Source organism: Hypanus sabinus, chromosome 21, assembly GCF_030144855.1.
Source record: "Hypanus sabinus isolate sHypSab1 chromosome 21, sHypSab1.hap1, whole genome shotgun sequence".
NCBI lineage: Eukaryota > Metazoa > Chordata > Chondrichthyes > Myliobatiformes > Dasyatidae > Hypanus > Hypanus sabinus.
Window position 1 is genome coordinate 49,660,367 of NC_082726.1, and position 14,620 is coordinate 49,674,986.

The 14,620-nt window shown below is 42.5% G+C and overlaps 1 protein-coding gene and 1 long non-coding RNA gene across 2 annotated transcripts in view; both read left to right on the forward strand.

Annotated features, from left to right (window-relative positions):
• Positions 1-14,620, forward strand: part of mcu (mitochondrial calcium uniporter) — a 197,371-nt gene that overhangs the window by 43,386 nt on the left and 139,365 nt on the right. The window lies entirely within an intron of this gene.
• LOC132379033 (uncharacterized) lies at positions 3,460-10,358 on the forward strand. Its single transcript, XR_009507269.1, has 3 exons — positions 3,460-4,967; positions 5,673-5,828; positions 8,414-10,358. It is a non-coding gene; the product is annotated as an uncharacterized LOC132379033 (long non-coding RNA).

Below are 14,620 nucleotides of genomic sequence, written 5' to 3' on the forward strand. Positions count from 1 at the left end.
CATGGTATGTTTTAATAGACAATTTGTATTCCTCTCAGGGCTGCCCAGCATTGCTGCGACAATGGCTGTATTATCTTCAATTGTACCAGCAGAGTCCTGATTGTGAGGAATGTTCCCTTTCCATTATTACAGGGAAAGCCTGGGAGAGAGATAAGCTGGCTGAAGATAAAGGAATCTTATGGGAGAGAACAGTGCACCATGGGAGAAAGAGCAGGAGGAGGGGAACCAGAGGGAGGTGATGGGCAGGTGAGGAGATGCGAAGGGGTGAGAGGGTAAGCAGAATGGGGAATTGGTAAAGCGGGAAGGAGGGAGGGGGGATATTCCTGAAGCTAGAGAAACTGATGTTCATGCCATCAGGTTGGAGGCTAACCAAACAGAATATGCTCCTCTCACCTGAGCTTGGCTTTATCATGGCAGTGGAAGAGGTGATGGGCTGATATATCAGAATGGAAATGGGAAGCTGAATTGAAATGGGTGTCCAACTGACATCCTGCCTTTGTGCTCAAGAAAACCGCCTCCCCCCACCACCCCCCCCCCCAATAATAATCTGCCTTGCACTATTGTAGAGAAGGTCACACCGGGTGCCCCAGATAAAGTATATGACTTCAACAGGCACGCTAGTGAAGTCTTGCCTCCCCTGGAAGAACTGTTTGGGGCCTGGGAATGGTTATGAAGGAGGTTGTGTAGGGCACGTGTAGCAACTGGCACGCTTACAGGGATAAGTGCCAGGAGGGAGATTATTTGGAAGGTATGAGCATAGAGAGTGATTCCCTATGGAAAGTGGAGGGGGTTAGAGAAAGATGTGCTTGGTGATAGAATCCCATTGGAGATGCTGGAAGTTAAGGGGAGTGGAGGGGCGATGTGTGAGGCTAGGTGTGTGTGGAGTGGAGGGTAATGAGTGAGGTTAGGTGTGTGGGGAGTGGAGGGGTGATGAATGAGGGTAGGTGTATGGGGGGTGGAGGGGTGATGGGCGAGGGTAGGTGTGTGGGGAGTGGAGGGGTGATGAATGAGGGTAGGTGTATGGGGAGTGGAGGGGTGATGGTTGAGGGTTGGTGTATGGGGAGTGGAGGGGTGATGGGTGAGGGTAGGTGTATGGGGAGTGGAGGGGTGATGGGTGGGGAGTGAGAAGCTTTGGCCTGAGCTGTCATTCCGTGAGATGATTGTTAAGCTCTTGCGTCACTTCTCCTTTCCTGCCCTGCCTCAATATCTCGTTACTTTTAATCCAAAATTCTGCCCGCTTTGATCTTGAGTGTGTCTCATGGCTGTTAGAAGTCCAAAGTTCACATTCCTCAACAGGAAAGGCTTACCACAGTTGTAAATTGTCTTTTGTGTGACTGCTGTAGCAAAGCATTTGGGCGGCATGTAATGGTTAGCACAATGCTTTCAGTACCAGTGTCCCGGGTTCAAATCCCGTTGCTGCCTGTAAGGAGTTTGTATGTTTTCCCCATGACTGCGTGGGTTCCCTTCGGGTGCTCCACTTTCCTCCCACAGTCCAAAGATATACTGGTTTGTAGGTTAATTGGTCATTGTAAACTGTCCTGTGATTGGCCTGGGATTAGATTGGGGGATCGCTGTATGGCACAGCTTGAAGTGATGAAAGAATCTACCCCGTGCTATCTGTCAATTAATAAAAAAGAAGTCTATCACATTGGCTGAAATTGAGGCTAATTTAAAACTCTGCTGCAAAAGTAGTTTAGGGCTTGATTAACAATGTCAGTCCATCTCTCTCTCAAGCTGCTGGTTAGTTTTAGGGTATTCAAACATGCCAATTATACACTGTAGTGTGTTCGCCTGCTCAGACAACAAGCACTGTAGGTGACCCAAGTCAGTTGTGGTTAGGTTGTTAACAATTTCTGAGTCAGCGGTTCAAGTGCCTGTCTGGAGTCTGAGATCAAAACTACAATGGGGCCAATTGACCACACAACTTTAAGGTATCATCTTTCAGCTGGCTGGGATAATCTCCTTAGTTTTTTTAAACTTTGGACAGCTCAGAGTTAAAGTAAACCATTGTCAAAGTATGTATATGTCACCATATACATACAATATATGTACATGTATGAGCTTTATTTTCCTGCAGGTATTTATAGGAAAGTAAAGAAATACAATAGAACTAATGAAAATTTATAGACAAAGACAGGCAAACAGGCATTGTGCAAAAGAAGATAAATCATTCAAGTGAAAATTAAGTCAATAGTACTGAAAACATGAGTTGTAGAGTCCTTGAAAGTGAGTCTAGGTCAGGGGTCAGCAACCTTTACCACTGAAAGAGCCACTTGGACCCGTTTCCCACAGAAAAGAAAACACTGGGAGCCGCAAAACCCATTTGACATTTAAAATGAAATAACACTGCATTTATGCCTTTATGCTATGTATAAACAAACTATAATGTGTTGCATTTATGAAATTGATGAACTCCTGCAGAGAAAACAAAATTACATTTCTGCATGCAACAAAAACATTTTGAACTCCGAAAAAAAGACGTTGGGTTGAAGGTTACTTTTAAGTAAAATACTCAACGTCTATTTGAGTCCTTCTTGTATTTATGAAAAACGCCAAACTTAAATTTGCCGCCAGCAGCAAACCAAAATAACGTCAGCCAGCTGTCAACCTGAAAAATAAAAGGAGTATTTCACTGAACAATGAAAACATATGAATATACGTAAAATCATAGGCAATTAAAATATTTATCATACTTGGTCAGGTTGACTCACACCTGACAATGCAGTCGTATTCAGTAGGGATGGATCGATGCTTAGGGGAGTGACCGGGAAGGATAATGTGTTTTTTTTCCTCTCTGAACTCACAGAAGCGTTTCCCAAACGATGTTTGCATTGCGATGATTGCAGAATGTAAATACTCCGAATTTATCATGTCGTGACCTTGTTTGAACTCTCTCAAATTGGGGAAGTGAGACAATGTGCCTTTCTGTAAATCTCTGGCAAGCACTGTCAACTTGCGCTCGAATGCCAAAACATCCTCCAACATGTGCAGGGCTGTACGTCCTTGCCCCTGAAGAGCTGTGTTCAGCGTGTTCAGGTGCGCTGTCATGTCTACCATGAAGTGTAGCTTTTCCAGCCACTCTGGCTGTTCCAGCTCAGGAAAGGTGAGCCCTTTGCTGCCCAGGAAAGTTTTCACTTCTTCCAGACACGCGACAAAGCGTTTCAGCACCTCCCCTCTGGACAGCCAGCGATAAAAACATGTTGTAGCGGTGTGCTACACGCAGTCAGTAAACTGCAGTCAAAGATAGCTTTATTCGAACTAAACAGCCTTGCTTTTAAGCCTCCCTCAACCCGCCCCCCCCATGGGCGCGGATGCTGCAAAAGACACGTACTCACAAACCCCCGTAGGCTATCTCCCTTAGCCAGAACGTTGGCTAATTGTGAGCCGGTTCGGATGTGTCAGGAAATGAGTCGCCACAACGTCTTATTTAGATTGTACAAGATCACCATAATCTTCAAATTTAGAATTACATTTCAAAAACTAACAAACTAATATAAAATACATTTTAATTAAATACTGACCAATTATTTCCCAAAGCAACAGGGAGCCGCAGCACAGACGTGAAAGAGCCACATGTGGCTCCGGAGCCGCGGGTTGCCGACCCCCGGTCTAGGTTGTGGAATCAGTTCAGAGTTGAGGCGAATGAAGTTATCCACGCTGGTTCAGAGGAGCCTGATGATTGAGGATAATTGTTCCTGAACCTGGCAGAGAAGCAGAGTAGTACCTGGACTATATGCAGTCTTCAGTCCTCAGGCTGGCAAGTTCAATTGTCCAACTGATATTCAAGTTTATAGGGAAGCTGGAGGTGATTTCAGGCAATAGCCCAGTAATCACTGAGTTTAGTTGGGAAGGTAGGGATGTAGCACTACTTTAATGGATGATATAGAGCAGCAGCTGTGTTGAGGGCTCAAGAAGGGATCCTTGTTTGCCACTTTTCCTGGAAGCAGCTGTGGATGCTACCTCAGCTATCTGCAATGTATGGCAGGTTTTAATTGCCATTGGAATTCCTGGTGCGAATTAATCATGCTTTTTTTTTCTGTTGTTAGTTACTGCAACTTGCTGAATGGAGCACAAAAAATCAACTTATCAAAGTGTGTGTGTATATATATGTGTGTGTGTGTGTGTGTGTGTGTGTGTGTGTGTATATATTAGTGTATACTACCTTGGGATTCATTTTTTTGCAGGCATTTACAGGAGAATACAATGGTATTTTTGAAAAGATATGCATAAATACTGACAAACAACCAAAGTGCTAAAGAAGACAAATCATGCAAATAAAAATAAATAATACTGCGAACATGTTGTATGATCCTTAAAAGTGAGTCCATAGGTTGTGTAATCAGTTCAAAGTTGAGAACAGTGAAGTTATCCGAGCTGGGTCAGGAGCCTGACGGTTGTAGTGTAGTAACTGTTCCTGAATCTGCTGGTGTTGGACCTAAGGCTCCTGTGCCTACTACCTGATGACAGCAGCAAGAAGAGAGTATGGCCTTGGTGGCGGGGGTCCTTGATGATGGATGCTGCTTTTTTGTGACACTGCTCCTTATAAATATGTTAAGTGGTGGGGAGGGCTTTGCCACAGTGACGAACTGGGCTTTACCCACAACTTACTGAAGCCTTTTCCATTCCTGGGCATTGGTATTTCCACACCATGCCATGATTCGACCAGTTAGGATACCCTCCACTTTGCATCTATGGCAATTTGGCAAAGGCATGCCAAATCTATATAAACTTCTGAGAAAGTGGAAGCACTGTGTCCTGCCTTTGTAATGCCACTTATGTGTTGGTGCCAGGACAGATCCTCTGATATGATAACACCAAGGAATTCAAAGTTACTGACCCCCTTTTGCTCTGATCCCCTATGAGTGCTGACTCAGAGACCTCTGAATTCTTCCTTCTGTAGTTGATGATCATCTCTTTGGTTTTGCAGGTATTGAGTGAGCAGAACATTCTGCTGTAAAGTTAATCAGGTGAGGTGCTGTCTGTCTGAGACTGGGGTCCTTGGCAGCCTCTTGAATGTGCTTGCTGAAAGATTTGACACTTTTTTCTAATATTAGAACCTACTGTGTATGTCAAGTATTCCCAAGTCAGATAGAGCATCAACTGTGGTTCATTGAGAACAGAAACACACAGAGGCAGGAGCATGAATAGACAACCACCTGGCTCCGTGAACCAACCATACCATTCAGTACCATTGTGCTTGATCTGACCCAGGCATCTCCTCTTTTGTGCCAGACCTGCGTTCCCAGATCTTACAAAAGTTTACATCAACTTTTTATAATGTAAAACTTCCAATGATCTCACCTCCTTGTTAGAGAATTACAAAGATTCGCTGGGTAACCACTTGCTTCGGCTCTGGAAAGTTCTTGGTTTGAGCCCCTCTCCAGAAAGTGATATAGGTCAAAGTTTCATAGTAATGCTGATAAAAAGCTGCATTAAGAGAGATGACAGAAACTAATGTTCTGCCTGCCCCCCAACTTGGACAAAAAGATCTTGTGCCAAAGAAAGACAGAGGAGTTTGACTTCCAGGATAGCAATATCTATCAACAATCAATATTGGTAATCAAGGGAGCTCATGCACAAATGAACTGTCTCATTTTCCTCCTGTATTTTGGTAACTTCATACTCGTGTATCTGACTGTATGGTGCTTTAGAATGTTCTTATGTTTTGACAGGTTTTATGAAAATGGATGTTTTTTCTTATTCAACTAAAATTCTCCAGCACAAAGCCATTTGAGTGGAGCTTGCAAACTCATTTGAAATGTGGAATAAATGCTCCATTTTTGGATGTCCAACATTCTTTCACAAAGGAAGTAGCTGAGTTTAGAAATGTGAGTTCCTTAAAGTTTGGATTGCTAAGGTGACAACCGTTAATGTGATTACTATATTAAACTAATGAGCAACTCCACTATCACTACTTAAAATATTTGCAAGGTTGTGTGAATTGTCCGATGGTAGTTGACTCATTCTTGTGGTTTCCATGTAATCATTACAGTGATACACCTCCCAGTATCATTTACTCCCTCACGTTGTGGGGCGGATGTAGGATTTAAATAAATTCTATTCAATTCCATTCATTAAGTCCAACAGCATGTACGATGTTTACTCTTCCTACTTTCTCTGTACAATGAAATTTTCCTGTTGGCCCTTGATCTTGATGCTTTCCGTCATTTCTAATTGTGTCCTGAAGAAGTGTCTCAGCCCAAAGCATCATCTGTTTATTCATCTCCCATCGATGCTGCCTGACCTGCTGAGTTCCTCCACCATTTTGTGTGTGTTGCTCTGGATTTCCAGCATCTGCAAAATCTCTAATGTGTTTCTAATTGTTGAGTGAGGATTATAAGGGGAATATGCTAATGGGTAACCAACCCAACACAGAGCACTCAGAGGGGAACAGACAGCAGCAGTGTGTTTGTTGCAGAGAGGTGAGGCTTTATTTTAACTGTGATTCTGCGGTGAAAGCATGTGAGGCTTGTAGCAGGAGGAGCCATCATAAATCCACGTTGCATTACACTCTTTGATTTGAGGGGCTTGGCAGACTATTGTGTTCCCATGAATCAGTGATACTATTCCTTGTAAATCCACTGGGAAATCAGAAAGGGAGCTGATTTTCATCCAGTTGACTGCATTCTCCTTTCTCCCTCCTTGGGAAATTTGTTTTTGATTCAGTACCTTAAACTAGAAATTTGACAGGCAATGCAGGTCTTTCTGCTGATATCTGAAGGAAGCCTGAGTGGATTTCTGAGAGTTTTATGTTCGGTTCCTTGTCATGGATCTTATAAGATTCTAGTGGTTGCATTTGGCTGTTAGCATTGTGGTCTTCAAGTGCTTTGATTGAAGGTTCCTGGCACTTTGTGGTATACAAAGTTTTTGAACCTTTTGTCTATCAACAGCATCTAGTGAACCTCGAACCTCTGTCCTCCAACTATGTTTAGTAATCTTTAAATACGTTTATCTAGTATGCAGAGGTCCTTAAACCTTAGTGTATCTGACAGAATTTTATGGGTTTGCTGGTTGTGTTTAATATGATGTCCTTTTAAACTACAGAGGCTAGTGCCCATGTTGGAGCTGAGTTTACAACTCTATGCAGCTTATTTCAATCCTGTGCAGTAGCAGCCCACCACCATACTACATGGTGATACAGCCAGTTCAAGTGCACTCCACTGTACATCTGTAGATATCTCTGAGTGTTTTGGTGACATACCAAATCTCCTCAAACTCCTAACTCCTTTGTTGAAGTTTCAGATGACATGCTGAATCCTTGCAAGCTTCTAAGAAACTAGAGGCACTGCTAAGCATTCTTCGCAATGGCATTTATATGCTGAACCCAGGACGGGTCCTCCAAGTTGCTGACTCTCTCCACCTCTGATCCTCCAATCAGGACTGGCTCAAGGACCTCTGGTTTCCTCCCCCTGTAGTCAATAATCAGCTCCTTGGTTGATCTGACACTGAATGAGAGGCTGTTATTGTGGCACCACTCAGCCATATTTTCATTTTCCCTCCGTGTATGCTGATTCTTCACCACATTTCATTCATCCAACAACAGTGGTGTCATCAGCAAACATAAATATAGTGCCATTGACCAGATGCTGTGAACTCATAGAAGCTAACTGAGGGAAAATGTTGGAGAGGACAGTTGGAAATTTCCTGTTTTTAACATTGTACCAGTAACTTGTTTGGGTCTGCCTGCATGTAGATGGGGATTTGATTTTACATCTTTTACCAAAAACAATAATGACATTAAGGCTATTCCTCAATGATGTTAATTTATTTGAGAAAAGGAGCAGTTTACATAAAAAACCAACTATGTTATTGTTGGTGTTGAAACTTGATATGTAACTTCTGTCTACCCTTTCCTTATAATTGGTTAACTTGCAGGTTTAGAGGACAATAGCATGTTCAGCAGTAATGAATTAAAATTAGATAGCTTAACCAGAAATGTCTGAAGAATTCGCAGAAGCTCATTGCCTATGTTGCTATGAGTTACCAGTCACTTTAATGAACGTTGCTGCTTTGCATCTGAAATTAACTTCCCAGTAAGGACAGAAGTGAAATACAATGGAATTATTTAAGAGGTTGATGAAAATTGTAGTAATAGAACTCTTGGGTGTTTCCTGGTGGCCAATTAAGAAGAGCCAGATGGTATTCCTAATGTTTGAGAACACGAAGTCCCATGGGTTGCCTGTGGCCATTTACATGTGGGTAGAGAGATACAGTGAGGCTTTTGTTTTACTCTGATCTTTAACTTTGGGAATTTGAATCCTCATAATCAATAAATCAGACCATTTACACAAGTGTGCCACAGTTATAATGAGAATTATAAAATTCAGGAAGGCAGTTCCTAATATTGGAGTTGAGCATTGTAACTTTTATGCTCATACTAATAATTGGTGTATTGGCACTGCTTACTTTGAAGGGCGATGAGACACCTCAAGGGCACTTTCAAGATGTAAAGACTCAGAAAGGTGGTATCCATCATTGAGGACCCCCATCACCCAGGACATGGCCTCTTCTCATTGCTGTCACTGGGGAAGAAGGACAAGCGCCCAAGGACACACACTCAATGTTTCAGGAACAGCTTCTTCCTGTCCACCATAAGATTTCTGAATGGACAATAAATCCATGAAAACTACCTCACTATTTTTCCTCTCTTTCTTGCATGCCTTATTAATGTTTTTAATATATATGAATTGTAATTAGTAGATTTTTAATTATTATGTATGCACTGCAATGCTGCTGCAAAACAACAAATTTCATGACATAGTCATAGGGAAATACAGCACAGAATCAGGCCCTTTGGCCTATCTAGTCCATGCAGAAAGCATTTTAAATGGCTACTGCCATCGACCTGCAGTGCGACCACAGCCCTCACACCCCTACTATCCATGTACCTATCCAAACTTTGCTTAAACGTTGAAATCGATCTTGCATGCACCACTTGTGCTGACAGCTCATTCCACACTTGCACAACCCTCTAAGTGAAGTTTACCCTTCTGTGTTTCCCTTAAATTTCTCACCTTTCACCCTTAACCCATGACCTCTAGTTGTAGTCCTACCCAACCTCAGTGGCAAAAGCTTGCTTGCATTTGCCCTATCTATACCCCTCATAATTTTGTGTTCTTCTGTCAAATCTCCTCTCAATCTTTTATGTTCTAAGGAATAATATTCTAACCTATTTAATTTATCCTTATAATTCAGGTCCTCCAGACCTAGCAACATCCTTGTAAATTTTCTCTGTACTCTTTCAGTCTTGTTTACATCTTTCCTGTAGGCAGGTGACCAAAACTGCGCACAATACTCCAAATTAGGCCTCATCAACATCTTTTGCAACTTCAACATAATATCCCATCTCCTCTATTCATACATTGATTTATGAAGGCCAATGTGCCAAAAGCTTTCTTTACGACACTATCTACCTGTGACACCACTTCCAATGAATTATGGACCTGAATGCCCAGAGCTCTTTGCTTTACCACACTCCCAGTATCCTACCGTTCATTGTGTAAAACCTACCCTGGATGGTCCTTTTTAAATGCGACACCTTGCACTTGTCTGTATTAAATTCCATCTACCATTTTTTAGTCCATTTTTCCAGCTGATGCAGATTCCTCTATAACCCATGATAGCTTTCCTCGCTGCCCACTACTTCCCCAGTCTTGGTGTCATCCACAAATTTGCTGATCCAGATTACCACGTTATCATTCAGCTCATTGGTATAGATGACAAACAGCTATGGACCCATCACCAATTCTCGCAACATACCACTTGTCACGGGCTTCCAGTCAGAGAGTTAGCCATCTACTACCACTCTCTAGCTTTTCCCACAAAGCCAATGTCTAATCCAATTTATTACCACATCTTAAATACCGAGTGACTGAACCTTCTTGACCAACCTCCCATGTGGGACCTTGTCAAATGCTTTGCTTAAAGTCCTTGTAGACAACATCCACAGCCTTGCTTTCATCCACTTTTTGGTAACTTCCTCGAATAACTCATAAGATTGGTTAGACATGACCTACCACACATGAAGCCATGCTGACTATCCTTAGTCTGTTCATGTCTATCCAAGTACTTGTACTGTATATCCAATCCCTTGGAATACCTTTCAATATCTTGCCCACAACTGATGTTAGAATCACTGACCTACAATGTCCTGGTTTATGTTTAGAGCATATTTTAAACAGCGAAACAACATTGGCTATCCTCCAATCCTCTGGTACCTCTCCTGTCACTAAGGATGTTTTAAATATCTCTGCTAGGGTCCTGGCAATCTCTGCAGTTGCCTCCTGTAGGGTCTGAAGGAAACCTTGTCAGGCCCTGGGGATTTATCAACACTGATTTGCCTCAGAATATCAAACACCTCCTCCCCTGTAATCTGTACAGGGTCCATGAAGTTGATGCTGCTTTGACTCACTTTTATTGACTCTGTAACAGTCTCCTTAGTAAATACAGATGCAAAAAAAAGTATTCAAGATCTCCCCCATCTGTTTTGGCTCCACACATGGATTACCATTCTGATCTTCCAGAGGACCAATTTTATCCCTTGTAGTTCTTTTGCTCTTAATGTATCTGTAGAATCCCTTTGGATTTTCCTTCACCTGGCTGGCTAGAGCAACTTAATGCCTTCTATTAGCCCTCATGATTTCTTTTTTCAATGTTCTCTTGCATTTCCTATACTTCATAAACACCTCATTTGTTCCTACCCGCCGATACCTGCTATGCACCTCCTTTATTTTTTCTCTTAACCAGGGCTTCCACATCCATTGAAAACCAAGATTCCCTAAACTTGTTAACTTTACCTTTTATTCTGACCAAGCACATACAAGCTTTATACTCTCAAAATTTTACTTTTGAAGGCTTCCCACTTACCAAGTACACCTTTGCCAGAAAACAGGCTGTTACAATGAACACTTGACAGATCCTTTCTGATACCTTCAGAGTTGGCCGTTCTGTAATTTAGAATTTCAACCCATGGATCAACATTGGCTAAAATTGCATATTTACTTTAAAAGGAATGGCGTTGTGTTCACTAGATGCAGTATTGCCCTACACAAACTTTTGTCATCTGCCCTGTCTCTTTCCTTGACAGCAGATCTAGTATTGCACACTCTCTTTTTGGGGCTTCTACATACTGATTAAGGAAAATTTTCTGAACGCGTTTGGAAAAAGTCCAGATCCAGTCAATACGTGGAAAGCTAAAATCACCTACTATAACAGCCTCACAAAATGCTGGTGGAATGCAGCTGGTTATAGGCCCCATTAACCTAGGCATACTGTACATTTCTTATTTCTCAGTTCTACCCGTAACACTTCACTAGATGAGTTCTCCAGTCTGTCTTGATGGAGCACTGCTGTGTGTGATATTTTACCTGACGATTAACATCACCCCTCTTCCTTTAATCCTGCCCACTCTGTAACATCTAAAACAACAGAACCCCAGAATATTGAGCTGCCAATCCGGCCACTCCTGCAACCACATCTCACTAATGGCTACAATATCATAATTCCAGTTGTTGATACGTGCCCTGAGCTCATCCACAATACTTCTTGAAATATACACAGCTTAGGACACTAGCCACACCATGCTCAACCTTTTGGCTCAGGACTTTGTCTGATGTCTGACCAACATCCGCCTCCACAACCTCTCCACTAACTGTTCAGGCACTCTGGTTCCCATCTCCCTGTAACTTTAGTTTAAACCCCACCATGCAGCATTAACAAACCTTCCTGCTGGGATATTAAATAAAAAACACAAAATGCTGGCAGAACTCAGCAGGCCAGACAGCATCTATGAGAAGAGGTTTTTGGGTTTTCGGCCCGAAACGTCATCACTACCTCCTCCCATAGATGCTGTCTGGCCTGCTAAGTTCTGCCAGCATTTTGTGTTTTTTATTTATTTCCAGCATCTGCAGGTTCACTCGTGTTGCCTGCTGGGATATTAGTCCCCTTCCAGTTCCGTTGCAAAGCATTTCTTCTGTACGGGCCCTAACTTCCCTGGAAGAGAGCCCAATGATCCAAAAATTTTATGACCTCCCTCCTACATCAACTCCTTAGGCATGTATTAAATTGTATAATCTTCCTAGTTCTGCCCTCACTAGAAGGTGGCTCTGGTAGCAATCCTGAGATCACAACCCCTGGAGGCCCTGCCCTTCTACTTAGCACCTAACTCCCTGAACTCCCATTTGCAGAACCTTGACACTTGTCCTACCCAAATCATTGGTACCTACATGGACCACGACCTCTGGCTCTTCACCCACCCACTTGAGAATGCTGAGGACTCGAACTGAGATGTTTCGGACCCATACCATCCAGGAATCTCATTTTCACCCCAGAACCTATTTTCTGTTCTTCTAACTAATGAATCCCCTAGTGCCACAGCCCACCTCATCTCCCCCTTCCCTTCTGAGTCACAGAATCAGGTTCGGTGCCAGAGACCACACTGCTGTGACTATCCTCTGCTAGGTCAACCCCCCCCTGCCCCCCAACAGTATTCAAAGTGGATCACAGGGCTACTCTGTATGGGCCCTTAATCCTTTTCCCTTTCCTGACTATCGCACAGTTTCCTGTGTCAAACGCCAATGATATTAAACCTGGTTCTGATTCAGAGTAAGGGCGTCAAAGGTTACAGGTAGAAGGCAGGAAAATGGGATTAAGAGAGCGAATAAATCAGCCATGATGGAGTGGCAGTGCACACTTGATGGGCCGAATAGACTTGAGACACCATGTCCTGAAGAGGTTCTGATGGTGGGTGTCCACATCCACACCTCTCTGCAGACTCCTTCGATCCTGTGTATTGGAGCTTCCATGCCAGATGGTGATGCAACCAGTCAGAATGCTCTATATCTATAGAAATTTGCTGGAAACTTCCGTGACGTACGGGATCTCCTCAACCTCCTAATGAAGTAGAGTCACCGGCATGCCTTCTTTGTAATTGCATTAATATGTTGGCCCAGGAACGTGAAGCTGTTCACCCTTTTTACTGCTGACTCTATAAAGACTGGTGTGCGATCTCCCAACTTCCCCTTCCTGAATTCCACAGTTAATGCCTTGCTCTTGCTGACATGCTTGTTGTTAAAACTCCACTCAACCAGCCAATCTGTCTCTCTCCTGTATGCCTCCTGATCGCCATCTGAGGTTCTGCCAACAACAATGATGTCATCGGTGAATTTCTAGAAGGTGTTTGAGCTGTGCCTTGGCACACAGTCATGAGTTTAGAGTGAGTCGAGCCATGGGCTAAGCACACATCCTTGAGGTATGCCCATGTTGATTGTCAGTGAGGAGGAGATCTGCAGATGGACATACAGACAGACATTTAGTCATTGTTACTGCCTCTTAGAAATTCAGAGAACACACTCTAAAGCACAAAAATAAGATTAAAAGCTTTTATTCCAAAAATAAGTGAAAATGTAAGGCATTTTTTGGTGACAATGATCATCTCAGTGATATCACATTCAAATATTTTTGAAATAATGTTTAGGATTCAGGGCTACACTTCTCCTTTCACAATAATTAAAGACATGAAAAGGACTACAAGCTTGAGTTATGTAAGCGTATTGAAGCTCCAAATGCCATTAACTCTAGCTTGTTTATCTAAATTTTGTACACTACAGATCTAGCGATGAACAGTGTCTCTTCATTGTCTATGATTTTTGATATTTGCTCCCAGTGGCAACCGAGTCATCTCTCAACAGACGCTCCCAGGATGCAAGAATATCATTGGCATAGCCCCGTCTCTAAGGTCCCATGTGCATCTTTGCTGATTTGTACCTCCAATTAATTTCAATGTTTACTTCATTGTTGCAAGTCAGATGTTAATGAACTTGCTGCATTTTGCTGTGGACTGTGCACTTATCCCATTCCTGCTAATTACTTTAAAATAATTAAAACAGACTTGAGAACATTGAAGGGATGGTTTCAATCTCATCAGTAAGTGGCAATGAAATAGAGTTAAAACCATTGGGATTGTTTTCTCAATTAGACTGGAGAATTATGTGTGACAGTCTATTTTATGATGGCTTCTATTCAGAGCTTTTTTTGTTGACAAATAAACCTTGATAAATTAGTGGCACAACAGATAAAAGTCAGAAGGATTCTTGCAATAAGGTGAAGACTACAGATTCTGATTTGACTTTAAATATTCACAATTGTTTTCGTTATTTTATTTGCCTTTGGGGACGCCATGGTAGCGTGGCGATTAATGTGATGCTTGGGGCGTCAGAGTTCAATTCTGATGTCACCTGCAAGAAGTTTGTGCATCCTTGTTTCCACCAGGTGCTCTGGTTTCCGCTCGCAGTCCAAAGACAAACTCTTTACTGGATCAATTAGTCATTGTAAAATTTCCTGTGATGAGGTTGGGGTTAAATAGGTGGGTTGCTGGTCAGTGCTGTTCATTGGTCTGTAAATGTCTGCTCCGTGTTATTCTCTAAACAAATAAATAGTCCGAGAACATGATTCTTGTGATGTTTTCTATTTGTGGCACCAGAGCAGGTTGAACGAAGGACACCGGTGTAAATCTGCATTGTCTGCAACAACAGTGAAGGGAAAATATTTGGGGTGCACTGTACATCATTCATTCATCCTGAGTATTCATTTCTGGTCAGCGAAATGGACAGAGCCAGTTCAG